We start from the raw sequence: 13958 nt of genomic DNA on the forward strand, positions 1-13958 counted from the left end.
CCAAGGCCCAGTTCACGCCGAACCGCCTGGGTCGTTTCTTTTTTTTTTCTTTTTTTCCCTTTTCCCCATAGGAGTATAGGACCACCTGGACCGGACCGGTGGGGGCTCTGGTTCCGGTTTTTTCCGGTCCGATCGCCGGTTCGGTCCGGTCCGGTCTTAATAACTGTGCATAGGACTGTTGTTTTTGCTCAAATTGGTGGGTTCTTTGCTTTCGCTGTTATAAAGGGGTGTGTTTAGCTCACGCTAAATTTAAAAGTTTGATCGAAATTAGAACGATGTGACAGAAAAATTGAAAATTTGTATGTAGAAAAGTTTTAATGTGATAGAAAAGTTAAAAGTTGAAGCTCGGCCAAGCTGCAGCCAGAATTAAGAGGAGAGTAAGCGGACCGTAATGAAGTGTAGTAGTGACGTATAATAGGAATTCTAAAAATTATAAAAAAGACAACCTGACGAGACCAATTCTTAAACAGAAAATCTACATAACAGCATTACGTGGGAACAGGATAACTTAAAAGTTAATATAAGGCAAACGTTTTTTCGATCACCGATCAGATACACCCATGATTTCTGACTACGTGGTGGGGCTAGCGTTTCACCTTTCCTGCACAAGGATTTCTAACTCACACTGACACATGTGGTCATGTGATCCGTTTGAGCATATGAATCTGTTGGCTTGATCACATCCCATCTATACCATAGACCATCCATGTGACTTTTTTTTCGTTTTACCTTTTCTCTTGCTTTGTTTTTTAATTTTCTTTTTTTTCCAGTTGGAACGCTTTTAAGGTTTGACTAGAAAGTACCCGCGGCAAAGTCGCGCAACAGTAGATGGGCCAGCTCAAATTGAGCGTATTGAATGTATGCGTATACCTTAACATCTTAGCTGGGATGCTAGCAGTGATGCTATCTCATTCAACACTTAGAAACACAACAACATGTTGTCAGCAAATTTATATATGCATAGATACTCGAATAATTAAGCTGCTCTTATAGTCTACGGGAACTGAACGGAAGACATTGTGGATCACATGGCATCCCTATTTGTTGAAATGTTCTTTTTTCTAGAGGAATTTGCAAATATATCTTAAGACTTCTATTAGTCAAGTCTATCATATAGAGTGTCTATTACATGGGCATAGATAGTTCAGGAGATTAAATGATCAGAGCTTTTGATAATGCCCCATTTCATTTTTCTAGGCAATATAAACTGGCTAAGAGCACCCGCAATGGTAAAGTAAGGTGCTATCTACAAAACATGTACATCTCAGCAATAGACTAGATTAATAGTAAACCATGGGTATCTATAGCTCTCTTATCCATTGCCTCGTTTTTCTCTATAGACTATCTCCAGGTTAGTAGATAGCTTTACTCTCTCTCTTCATTTAATCTCTTCCAAATAGGAAAATATGCTAACATGGATCTCTCGTAGAGAGTCTATAGATAACCATTGTGGGTACCCTAAGGGCACCCACAATGGTTATCTATAGGCTCTCTATAAGAAATCCATGTCAGCATATTTTTCTACTTGGAAGAGATTAAATGAAGAGAGAGAGAGCAAAGCTATCTACTAACCTGGAGATAGTCTATAGAGAAAAACGAGGCAATATATTAGAGAGCTATAGATACCCATGTAGACATACTATTGAGATGGTTTACTATTAATCTAGTCTATTGCTGAGATGTACATGTTTTATAGATAGCACCTTACTTTACCATTGCGGGTGCTCTAATGGATGAGTCTAGGTACTGAACGCTGCTTTTGTCCATGCATGCATATGCCAGAAGTTAATGCTGTCTATATAATTCATATAGCAAAAGATAGCTTTAAACAGAGAAGTCATCAAACAGAACGCTTCTTTAATGACGATCCATGTGTTCATCATCACTTTCCTGCAATTATAATGGCACAGTGAGTAGAAAGGAACTTTTTTTTATTTCTTATCTAGATAAATAAGCAGAAGTTATAGTTATTGAAATTAAAATACTCTAATCTGTGATCCTAAAGTTGCATACATGCATATATATAAGTCGATCGTAGTGTCTATGGGCATTTTTTTAAGACCAAGAGAAAACAAATACTTGTTTTCATGAATGGAAAAGAAGAACAAATGTGACAAAGATAAATTATATGAAGCTTGGAACAAAGCAAGATATTTCAGACAGTCCAATAATAAATTGAGAAAATTCCCTATCTAGCATAAAAAAAAGTTGCTCTTCCCTCTATAGCACCAAAACTTCAAAAGTTCCCTATCTAGTCACTTCTAAAATTTTCCTTCCCTATGTAGCACTTCCGTTAGTTTTTATACTTGACGGTGTTAACTAGCGGGAGAAAAGACGGTTTTGCCCTTCTTTAGTTTTCAGACTTGCCCGTACATGATCGTTGGTATTTTAGACGTGCTTTCTCTTGATTTAACGTAGCACTGCAAATATAACATGTCAATCCACTCTTTTGAAAAATAATAATAATTATCCTCCTGTGGTTTCACTTGTCATTAATTAACTTAAGTAATTAATAACAAACATCATGTACATGCAAGTCTGAAAACTAAAGAAGGGCAAAACCGTCTTTTCTCCCGCTAGTTAACATCGTCAAGTGTAAAAACTAACAGAAGTGCTACATAGGGAAGGGAAATTTTAGAAGTGCCTGGATAGGGAACTTTTTAAGTTTAGGTGCTATAGAGGGAAGAGCAACTTTTTTTGATGCTAGATAGGGAATTTTCTCTAATAAATTTGAGATGATGGAACATATACAACACATCAAACTTCTGTAGTTTTTTATCAAGTTGATTCAAACTTCTCTACCTAAGTTTATTTTAGATGAGCTAAGAATAGTAATATGAAAAGGAATTGAACTTTGATATGTGTCGAGGAAAAGGAAAATCTATGAATTTTGCCTGTGATCTTCTGTGTAGTACTAAGCGGCTGAAGCATACCATACCAGTCTTTCATAATTTAATATTAATATAAATATATAATTTAAAAAGGGAGAATCAACATTTAGCTATTGGCAGTCAAAATTATAGAATCTTGAAATTTGTGAATTGCATTATACAAGGTCCATGCTTCAGAGATGGTACTTTGTAAAAAGAATCCTTAAATTATGAGGCATAGCCTGGTAACACTTTGAACTGTGCACTGCAACTTCCATCTATGCAAACACACAAATCTTACCGCTGTATTTTTTCCAAGCTATAAAATAATATTAGCTTGTTCATTAATTTATAGCAGGTGCAGGCAGCTTTTAAGGTTAGTTATGTTGATATATAGGTAACTATAAATCGAGTTATGTTGTTGTACATGATGAAATCCCAAATTCTAAAGAGAGTCGTATTTGAAGTTTATTGATGTTAGAGCCTTAAGAGTCATTTTTTATTGGAAACAATCCAGCAACTTAAAATACTACCTCCGACTTTTTCTCACATGTTTGACCATTCGTCTTATTCAAAAATTTTATACAAATGTATATGATATAAATCACACTTAAAATACTATGAATGATAAAACAACTCATAACAAAATAAATTATAATTACGTAAATTTTTTAAACAAGACGAATGGTCAAACATGTGAGAAAAAGTCAACGGCGTCATCTATTAAAAAACGGAGGGAGTATCCTACATGGCGCAAAAGTACACACCTTTTATGGATTAGTATTACAGATTATAACTTATATACGTATAGGAAAATTAGCATTACTTGAAACATATAATTTACATATACTTTTAATCTTTATTGTCTTAGAGGCATATGCCCAGGTGGCAACAACAGCAGAGGGCAATAATAGAATATGCAATTCCTATGACATGTAGCATATAATGCAGAAAACATTTTTGAAGATAAAATCATACGATGGCACGTGAGGAGGAGGCAACAGCAGCATATATAGGGAAATGACAGGAAGTGCAATTCATATGACATGTAGCATATAATGCAGAATTTATTTTTTTAGATAAAATCATAGGATGGCACGTGAGGAGGCTAGACTCCTCCTCCTCATCGTCGCTGCGGCCGCTAGCGAAGACCAACGCACAGCAATAAGCTTCTTCAGGCCATGACCGGTCGGCGTCTGGCCGTCGGCGGCGGCGCCAGACATGGCATGCATGCGTGCAAGTTAGGGACTACATGAAATCGATTTGCAGGCTCTATTCATATGTAACATCTGCATGAAACCCAACTGAAATTAAACTACCAAACATTTTATCATTAGACGCAAACGGAATTGATCGCCCTATCGCATAAATCCGATCAACCCAATTCCAGGGCATCCACCCAAACTGCTGATTAATCTACCGACTGATATGAGATCATACAAATCAAAAGAAATCAGGAGATTGCCAAGTACTCCTATTTAGCTTACCTCGAAATTGATGTCGTGGAGGTGGGGATGGAAGTGGATGCGGATGGTGGATCGACTTGATCAGCGACGGCAGTGGATGCATGGGGATGGCGGCGTCGATGGGAGTGGAGGTAGTGACGGCGATGGACGGTGATGGCGGCGATTTTTGGAAGAGAATAGCGAGAGCGATGTTTGCGCTATTGTGGGAGAGAGATATCGGAAGAGGAAGAGACGGCGATTTTTTCGGAGAAGAGATGGGGAGCGGAAGAGGCGCGAGCTTTCCAGAGAGAAGGCGGCCGGCGTATTTTTTTTTTCACATTTACTCACGCGTGGGAATAGATTAGATATACTTACGCAGGGGAGTATCCCCGAATAATGCTGCGCCACGTGGCGTTTGTCTCTGGCCGGGAACGTGCATGGAATTCGTATATAGAGATACGGACCAAGAAAATTACATTAGCATAATAATCCGTGTGTAACACATATTATATTTTTTTCCTTTTTAACCCGATACCTACACCTATCAAATTCGATACGTGAGTATCACCCCCGATACTTGAGTATCAGAGCCAATACCTATAGATAGGGGTGGGAAAAAAAAACCGAACCGAACTAACCGAAACCGAAAAATTCGGTCATCAGTTGTAACTAACCGAATTTTATACGGTTTTTTCGGTCATATCCTTCAGTTAACCGAACTAACCGAATCAATATGAAGGCCCAATACAGCCCAATAGCCCATTAGCGAGAAAACCCTAATCCCCCGTCCCCACCTCTCCTTCCCACTCCTCCCGTCCTCCCCAGGCCCCCACCTGCGCCGCGCTCGCGCCTGCTTCTCTCCGCTTTCTCCGCTTTCTCCTCACATCGCACATCTCCGCTTTCTTCTCCTCGCGCCGTGCCACAGCCGCTACCTTCTCCTCGCGGCGTGTCGCCGCCTTCTCCTCCTCGCGCTGTGCCACCGCCTTTTCCTGCTGAATCGCCGCCGATCTGCACATCCTCGACTCCGACGAACCCTCAACTCATGGTGGCGCCGCCTCCTCTCCGACAGGTGCTGTGGAGGTCACTCATAGCTCCTAGATCCAGCGCCGCATCCCGTCGTCAAGGTCCTCATGCCACCGGCGAAGCCCACCTCCACGTGTTGCTCGCGCCCCTTCAACTCCTCTTCGGTTAGCATGCACTTTTGTGGGGTTTTTTTTTCGATCTAAAATTGTGGATGGTCTGTGTTTTATTCATCTCAAGAATCTCGGTCGAGACCGAGACCGAAAAAACCGAGACCGAATTGTCCGGTCTTCAATTTTATCGAGGACCGATCGGTCTTGACTTTCTGATGACCGAAATTTCATCCAGGACCGAAGACCGAGACCGAATTGCTCGGTCAGACCGAATGCCCACCCCTACCTATAGATATCAGATCCGATACATGAGTATTAAATCCGATACATATAGATATCAGATCCAGGACCTGAGTATTTGTCACACCCCAATCCGGCACCGCCGCACAACGGCACCTGACAGGAGCGTGTCGTAGAAAAAACGGCGCGAACCGCTTCCTTACGAAACCGCGATCTCGGTACCAGTCCCAGGACATAGTGCTGGTACCCACGGTGACAAATATGAATCATAGCAATCCTTAAAATAAATAGAGGACTTATTTACCTTAACTTAGGTTGCAGCTCAGACAGCCCGAGAATGCAACCGACGACACGGACGAGGCGAACACCAACAACAGCAGCAGCAGCGGAACCAACGGACTAACACCCAACACCACAGGCGACGGCTGGGAACCAGGACGAAACCCTAATCTTCACTTCACTTTATCTTCTCTTCAGGGCGGAGGAACTATATATATATATTTATATAGAGCAAGAGTGAGTACTTTCGTACTCAGCAAGTCACGGGAACTTAGGTGTTTGATGCAAGCTTGGAGGAGAGGCAAGGTTGTTTTACAAATCTTTTATTTGAAGATATTTTGAAATCACTAAGTGATTTATTTCTTTCTATGTTTGGGCGAAAAGAGACTTGCGTCTCGATTCGACTTTATGAGATGCTTTTCAACAGCTCATTTAGTAACGTACCGACCTCCCGGGTCAGATCATTACTTCTCGGCTCCCAGAGCTTTTTTCATTTTCTCGGACTCCCAGAGTCCAGCTGCCCAGCAGCACAACAATCCGCTTCCACTCGGGAAGCCTAGTCTATGATGCCCGCAGACATCCCGAATCACACAGATTCGTTTCTGACCACTCAGGTCATCCATCTGCCACATAGGCTGATTCTGGTTACGATTCCCACACCACAACAACTTTTCACAAAGCACAGGCAAACAAATCTACGCAACGGGAACCACCTCACATCCGCCCATGACCGTGGGCACGGCTGTTCGAACAGTTTGTTAACCTCTGCAGAGGGGTACACTTTACCCACAAGACACGAACTTACTCCAGACACTGGCCGGTGTCAGAGGTTCGCGACAAAGCCTTTCTCAAGCCGACCCAGGGATACCTCATGCCACATAGAAGGATCAAATCCTCACATAAACATAGGCCATTTTAGGCGTGCACAAATCAAACTCCAACCACCTCGATCGGTAATCTGGCAAGCTTCGCGTTCTTGCCTTACCAGGAACCCGGTTTGGCTCCAACCGACCCCGCCCCGGCGTTCCCAACTATTGGCATGCGAGGTTTCCCTGAACCGACTAGCTACTTAGCCAGGGTGTCCCATTCCACCTTGTGGTTGCACTTTGATTATGTTCGATGAGTTTCCCACAGGAATCGGTCCTTATATGCGAATACGGGACAGTGCCACATAGGCACAACCCCCGCATCGCGAGTTTTCACAATTCATTTTATTTTCAAACACACCGACACCACATGTCGGGTTTTGAAGGCTTCACAAACCCATTTCCCAAGTTTTCGACAAGCAATGGTGTATGTGGGATATTTGGTATACGCGCTCAGAGAGCACGAATACCGAGGTACCACAAGGGTGGAGCGACAAGGAATCAGGGTAATACGACCTACGGAAATTAGTGCGACTACTGGGTAGGTCCGTCGGTTTGGCACGCAAACCGAGGCCAAGCAAGTTAAGTGTGTGATTCTAATAATGCAAGTTACAAACAAAATAATAATGATTTTCCAATTATAGGAGCAATTGGTCAAAGGGTGACTTGCCTTGCTCAAAGTCTTCACGAAGCTTCACGAATCTTCAAGAAAACCCGCGATCGACGAAAATCCGGTAACCGCAACTATACGCAAACAACTGAAAACCTAAGCAAAAGACCAAAAGAGGGATCCTATTTAGACTAATTAGTAGTGCCATTAAATAGATCTCAATTTTACGGAATTACTGGAAGTGGAACGGAGGCAATCGGACGAACGGATAGAGGGATATGAATTTTGGAAGTTTAAAGGAATTTTTCTGGACAAGGAGACGATTTGTCGGAATTTTCTGGAATACGAGAGATAGTTTATGGAATTTATAGAAATAATATTCTCAAGAATATTATTGACATCCACTGACATACGGGCTCGAGGGGACGAATTATTGGAATCTCCGGATTAAGAGGATGGGTTTATGGAATTTGGAATATAGGAAATGATTTATTGAATTTCTAGAAAAGAGAAATATGTGTGGAGTATTGAAAAAGATATTCCCAAGAATATCTTTGACTCATTGACACGTGGGGCCAATAAGAAGGTGAGAGAGAGAGGAGCAATTGGAGGGAGTAATTGTGGACTTTTAGCTCTTGGGTGATGGACACTGGGCTTGGACAAAGGGAGTGTATGTGGACTTTGTTTGTCTTACTTATCAGGCTGAGGAGGAGGGTGGCTACTGGGCCAAGCCCAAGAGCAAGAGAGAGGGGGCGGCTGCTGACTGGGCGTCGGCTGACTTGGTCAAGTGGGGCCGACGGCTGAGGTGGCGCCAACGTGGACGTCACGTCGGATGGGGAAGGGAGAGGAGGCCGGGCGGCTCATCGGACGGCTCACGGCGTGCGGCGGGATCCGGCGAACGGCGGCAAGCCGGAGGGGCGGCTAGCACTGGCGGCAGGAGGAGGAGAAGGGGAACTCATTCCACGGCTCGGATCAGGAAGACGACGCGCGACGACGGCCGGCGGCGGCGGCCAATCTCGCCGACACGCCAACGTGGCCGCACGCGAGAAGAGCGAAGGGCACGCGGGCTCGGGCTTCACCGAACCGGTATGGGGTTGCGACGCGCACGCGGTGACGCGGGACCTGATGGTCACCGGCGACGCACGCGCGGTGGCGTTATGCGGCGGCGGAAGGGGCGACACGGCGCGGAGGCAAAGGAGAAGGCCGGTGGCCTAGGGACAGTCAGGGGGAGCTCAAGGGGATCTCCGGGAGCGTGGCGGCGAGAGGAATCGGCTCGAGAGGTGCCGACGGCGGTCGATTGCGGCGGCGGCAATCACCGGCGAGCAAAAGGGGAAAACACAACGAGACGACGAGGATTCGATTCAAAGGGGTGGGAGCATCTCCGGGGTTCAAGGAATCCGTTTCTGGTGTCGGATGGGGCGGAGAAGCACTGAGGAGGGCCGGCGACGAGCAGCGGCCTCCGGGAGCGGACGGTAATGGCGGTGAGGCCATGCCGGGCGACGGCGGTGCTAGGGAATGGTTTGGGGAGGTCCTAGGGAGCTCAAGGACGGTGTTGGCGAGGGTGGTCGACGAGCTGGGGCCCGACGACGGCGCGCGACTGCGCGCGGCGGCGGAAACAGAGCAACGGCGAGGCGCGCGGCGCATCGTGCGGCAGGCTATGGCGTGCGGCGGCGGGCGCGGCATAGCGAGCGGTAGGAGGAAAGGGTTCGGCGGGGAGCTCACCGACAAGAGGAAGCGGCGTCGGCGGATCGGAGGGAGTCGTGGTGAGGTGGTCGCGATGGTGGGACGGAACGGCACCGGGTGGGCGCGGCCGGGGAGGAAGAGAGGAGAGGTGGCGCCCGGAGCTCCTCGTCACGCGCCCACGCACGCACCGGTTCCTCCGGTGCTCGGCGGCGGACGGCGACGACGAGATCGAGTCGAGCGGCAACAGGGCGGCGACGGTTGTTCGGCTACAATGGCGCGGTGGGGGGCGAAAACGAGAGAGATGGAGGGGAGGGGCTCGGCTGTGGTTTTATAGGCGCGGGATGTGGAGCTTCGAGGGGAAGGAACCGAGCACGGGCGATCAAGGAGAGGCGGTGGCGGACTCGCGGTCAAGTTGTGACAGAGGCGGTCACGGGTGGCAAAGGAGGTGACGGTGTGGATGCGTTGGGCGGCGAAGGCGGTGGATCGAGCGGCGGAAAATCGAACCGCGGGAGCGGGAGGATTAGCACGGGCTGGCGCGGTCAAGTTGGGGGTGGCGAGCTGGCGCTGGCGTCTGCGTCTCTGCCTCCGAGCGCTTGCGGCCAAGGAGTGGAGGCATGGCGTCGTTGCTTGGGAGGGAAAAAGAGAGGGAGGACGGTGGAAAGGGGGGGCTTTACCATGCCGGTTTGGGAAAAAGGAGGTGGGAGAGGGAGAGGAGAGCGCGTGAGGCAGAGAGACGTGCTGCCTCCACGTCTTGGACGCACGCGCGCACAGGGTGGGGGCGAGCGGCAGGGCGGCATGGGCGGCCGTGCGGCGCAGGCGGCCAGGGCTGATGCGGCGGCGACCGGGCGGTCTGCCACGCGCGGGCGAGCGCGGGAAAGAGCGAAGGCGGTGGCGGGTTTTGGGCGGCGACGGCGGGAATCGGCGCCGGGAGGGGAGAGAGCAGAGAGAGAGAGCGAAGACGGGAGAGAGAAAGAACGAGAGAGCGAGAGAGCTCTCTCTCGGCTCACATGCGTGCAACGCACGTGCGAGGGGGGTTAAGATGATGGGCTGGGAGGGGAGATGGGCCGGGGGAGAAAACGGCCCACAAAAAATCCGAGGGAGGCAAAATAGACTTTTTCGGAGGGGATTGATTCGAAGAGAATTTGAACTTGGAATTTGACTTAGATTTTGGAATTGGGATCTCGATGAGAGGAAGGAGTAGACGGAGGATTCAAGATGGGGTTTTGGATATTTTGGATCTGGGGAAGTATTTGGCGATGATTCAAAGAGAGGGATAGAATTTCAGAGTTTGATTTGGAGACTTGAGTCGGAAGAGGAATTTCGAGGGGGCAAATTTGTGATGGTGACGAGAGGGATCAAGGACGGATTTGAATTGAGATCTTGGCACAACTTAGACTCGCACACAAAGAACGAAAATTTTCGCAATTAGGATTTTTGCCGAATTAGTTTTTAACGCCTCACGAAAAGCGGAGCGTTACAGATTGGTGTAACATCCCGGCCTAGGGATTAATAGGATTAATAGAATACTCATATCAACAAGTTGCAACTTCTTTTCCGGAAGCCAATCTCCAAAGAACTCCAGGGTTAAGCGTGCTTGGCCTGGAGCAATTTGGGATGGGTGACCGACCGGGAAATTCTTTCCGGGTGCACACGAGTGAGGACAAAGTGTGCTTCCGGGTGCACACGAGTGAGGACAAAGTGTGCAGAAAAGACATGTGTTGGTCTGTGAGGGCAGTCTATGACCTATGAAAGCTATCAGATGTAAGCGGGCCCGGCCTAGGGGAGGCGGGACGTTACAGTATTAAACCCGATACCTATAGATATCAGATCCGGTACCTGAGTATCAAACCCGATACCTATAGATATATGACTCATATGTACCATACCTAGTATTTGGGTATCATGTATGATACAATCTAATACCTGAGTATTACGTATGATACATACATGTATCTTGTATGGTATCTGGTACTTGCGAGGCATATATAAATCAGGCATTGTGGGAGCCCAACGTGTACTAGTCAATCTCAATACCAGATATAATAGTGTATCATCAAATATTATCAAGACAAAAAAATCTTTTTATTTTTCACAAACCTTGCTCCGTGACTCGGGAGGCATATTGCTCTGCCAAGACATCCGGCCATGCCTACCCAAGCTCAATTAATACTCCCTCCGGGTTGATAATACTTGTCGTTTTGGACAAGGGTGAGGTCAAACTTTAGAATCTTTGATTATGAATCATTTTCAAAATATTTGTCTTTCAAATATAGTGACTACATGTATAGATTAGTCTTAAAAAGTACTTTAATAAGATCATATATTTGTTAATACTTTTTTACATATTATGATAGAAAATAATGGTCAAAGTTGTTTTTTTAAGACCTTGCCTTTATCCAAAACGATAAGTATTATCAACCCGGAGGGAGTATATCACAACTCAGAGTGCTCAACTCAGCAGCTCTCCTGAGACCTGGTCATTGAGACTAAATTAATATGCAGGTAGAATGGTCCAAGCTGGTGCACTTGCACTAGTGGAAACACGGAATAGCTCACTTTTGGTGTGGAGCGGCATGTGCGACTTGGGTTCGGAAATGGTAGTTGGGAGCGATGGAGCGCTAGATCGATGCAGGGGAGGTGATGTCAGTACTTATCCTGTTGAAACAGAATCCCGTTGTCTAGCCGTTTTTATTTTTAAAGGGTTAATTGGATTCATACCATTACAAATTTATCTATTAAAAAAAATACCATTACAATTCATTTATCTAAGGTGAAGGCGTCAAAGTCCTCCTCCCGCTTCTTCTTCGCCTCCTCGGGCTCGTCGCGGCAGCGTTGCTGCGTTGGCGTGCAGGGTGGCGGCGTCGGGGGCGGCGTTCTCGTCGTCGACGGAGACAGGGATGGAGCCCGTCGTGTCTTCGGCAGTGGCCGCGGCGAGCTGGGTCCTGCGCCTTGCTGGAGGTGAAGGCATCGAAGTCCTCATGCCGCCTCTTCTTCGCCTCCTTGGGCTCGTTGCGCGCGTCGCGACGGCGTTGGCGTTCTGGGAGGCGTCCTCGTCGTCGATAGAGACTGGCCGTGCGTCTTCGGTGGTGGCCGCGGCGAGGGAGTCGTCGTCGCCGGCGAGAGCTCGTGCCTGGTCAATCCTCCGCGCATGCCTCCACGTCCTCCGGTGGGAGGGGCCACCAACGTCGAAGAGAGGAGGAGGCACACCTGACCGGATCACCGGAGTAGCTTCAGCTCGGCGGCGTTGCGGGTAAGGATTGGTGAGTGGAAGAGGTCAGTGCAGCCAGGGAGGAGGTAGTCGTCGGGCAGGCCGAGTGGATCCACCAACTCCGCCATCGACACTCCCAGTCCCAGTCCCAGTAGCGCCACCAACGATGTCGTCGCCCACTCCGCCGCCGGCGTAGTGCCACCAACGACGTCGTCGTCCACTCCGTCACTGCCGGCGACTGCCCCGCCATCGCCAGAGAAGGTGAGCAACGACGAGGACGTAGGTGGAGGAACGACGTGCGACCTGTACGACGGGGAGTGGGTGCGCGACGGCGACGAGGAGGCGCGGCCGCTGCACGCGCCGGGTCGTGCCCCTAGGCCGACGACGAGGCGAACGCCTGCGCGTCGAACGGCCGGCCGGACGCGCCGCCTACACACGGTGGCGTTGGGCGCCGCGCCGGTGCCGCCTCCCTAGGTAGTACTAGCAAGCACCCGGCCACCGCTTGGCTCCGTGCCCTCCTCATCCTCCAGCCACCCATGGGCCATGGTTGATCCAATCTCGCTAGGTTTGTATGTTCAACGTGACGGATTTCCTGGCGAGGCTGTGCGCGGCCATCGGCTGATGCTCATTGGCGACTCCATGAACCGGAACCAGTTCGAGTCCCTGCTCACCGCCGCCGTCGCCGCCACAACTAGCCCGCTGCCCATGGCTGCTTGTTCAGCAGAACAAACAAGTTTCGTTCCTCTATTACTTCAGCTTGCGAATGCAACTTGTTTTCTCAGAAACCATCTCCTCATTTTGAGAAAACATCTGCTCCTACTCAGAGAAGAAGATGGGAGAAAGAAGGAAGAAGACGGAAAAGTAAGAAATAGATGGAAAACGTGACAGTAGTGGCATGGTTCTATTTTTGTAAAATTCTAATGACACGACTACGAATAGATAAATCGTAATGTTATTTTTTATTACACAAATTTGCAATGGCATGAATCCAATTAACCCTTTTTAAAAGTTGCAAGGAGAATAAATAGGAGCCGCGGCACACCAGGTAAGCAAATAAAGGATAGGCAAAGCAGCCAGGGGTGACGGCAGATGCGTATAAAATTGAAAACCCGATTATGATAAGATTCATTTTTAAAATCTTAAGCAACGAGATGACTATTTAGCAAAATTTTAAGAAAATTATTTTTTAATAAAAAGTTAGTTAATTTTAAATAGGTGCTAGCTAGCCGTATAATTACGCAGGGCACATCTAGTCAGTTATGCTAATGAAACTAGGTTTTGTGCCAATATATATAATGTAGCCCATGTGTAATACCGGCTTCAAGTGGAATGACGGTGGTAAACCCAGCATGCATGCTTTGACCTGGAAGATGTAAAGTTTCGTTCATCCATATAGGAAGTGCTATAATCTCAACAACTATGTTTCTTTTTTTTTTTTGAGAAACAACAACTATGTTTCTTGAAAGTGTTTTACCTTATGTCAACCTTAATAAATTCGATCGGGGCACTTCTTCACCACCGATCCGGTGAAAAAAATAATGCTACCTCCGTTTCTCCGTTTTTTAATATATAGCACCATTAACTTTTTAACATTCTTTTTTATTAATTTATTTTGCAAATATAA

This window comes from Oryza sativa, chromosome 8 (assembly GCF_034140825.1).
Source record: "Oryza sativa Japonica Group chromosome 8, ASM3414082v1".
Lineage (NCBI taxonomy): Eukaryota > Viridiplantae > Streptophyta > Magnoliopsida > Poales > Poaceae > Oryza > Oryza sativa.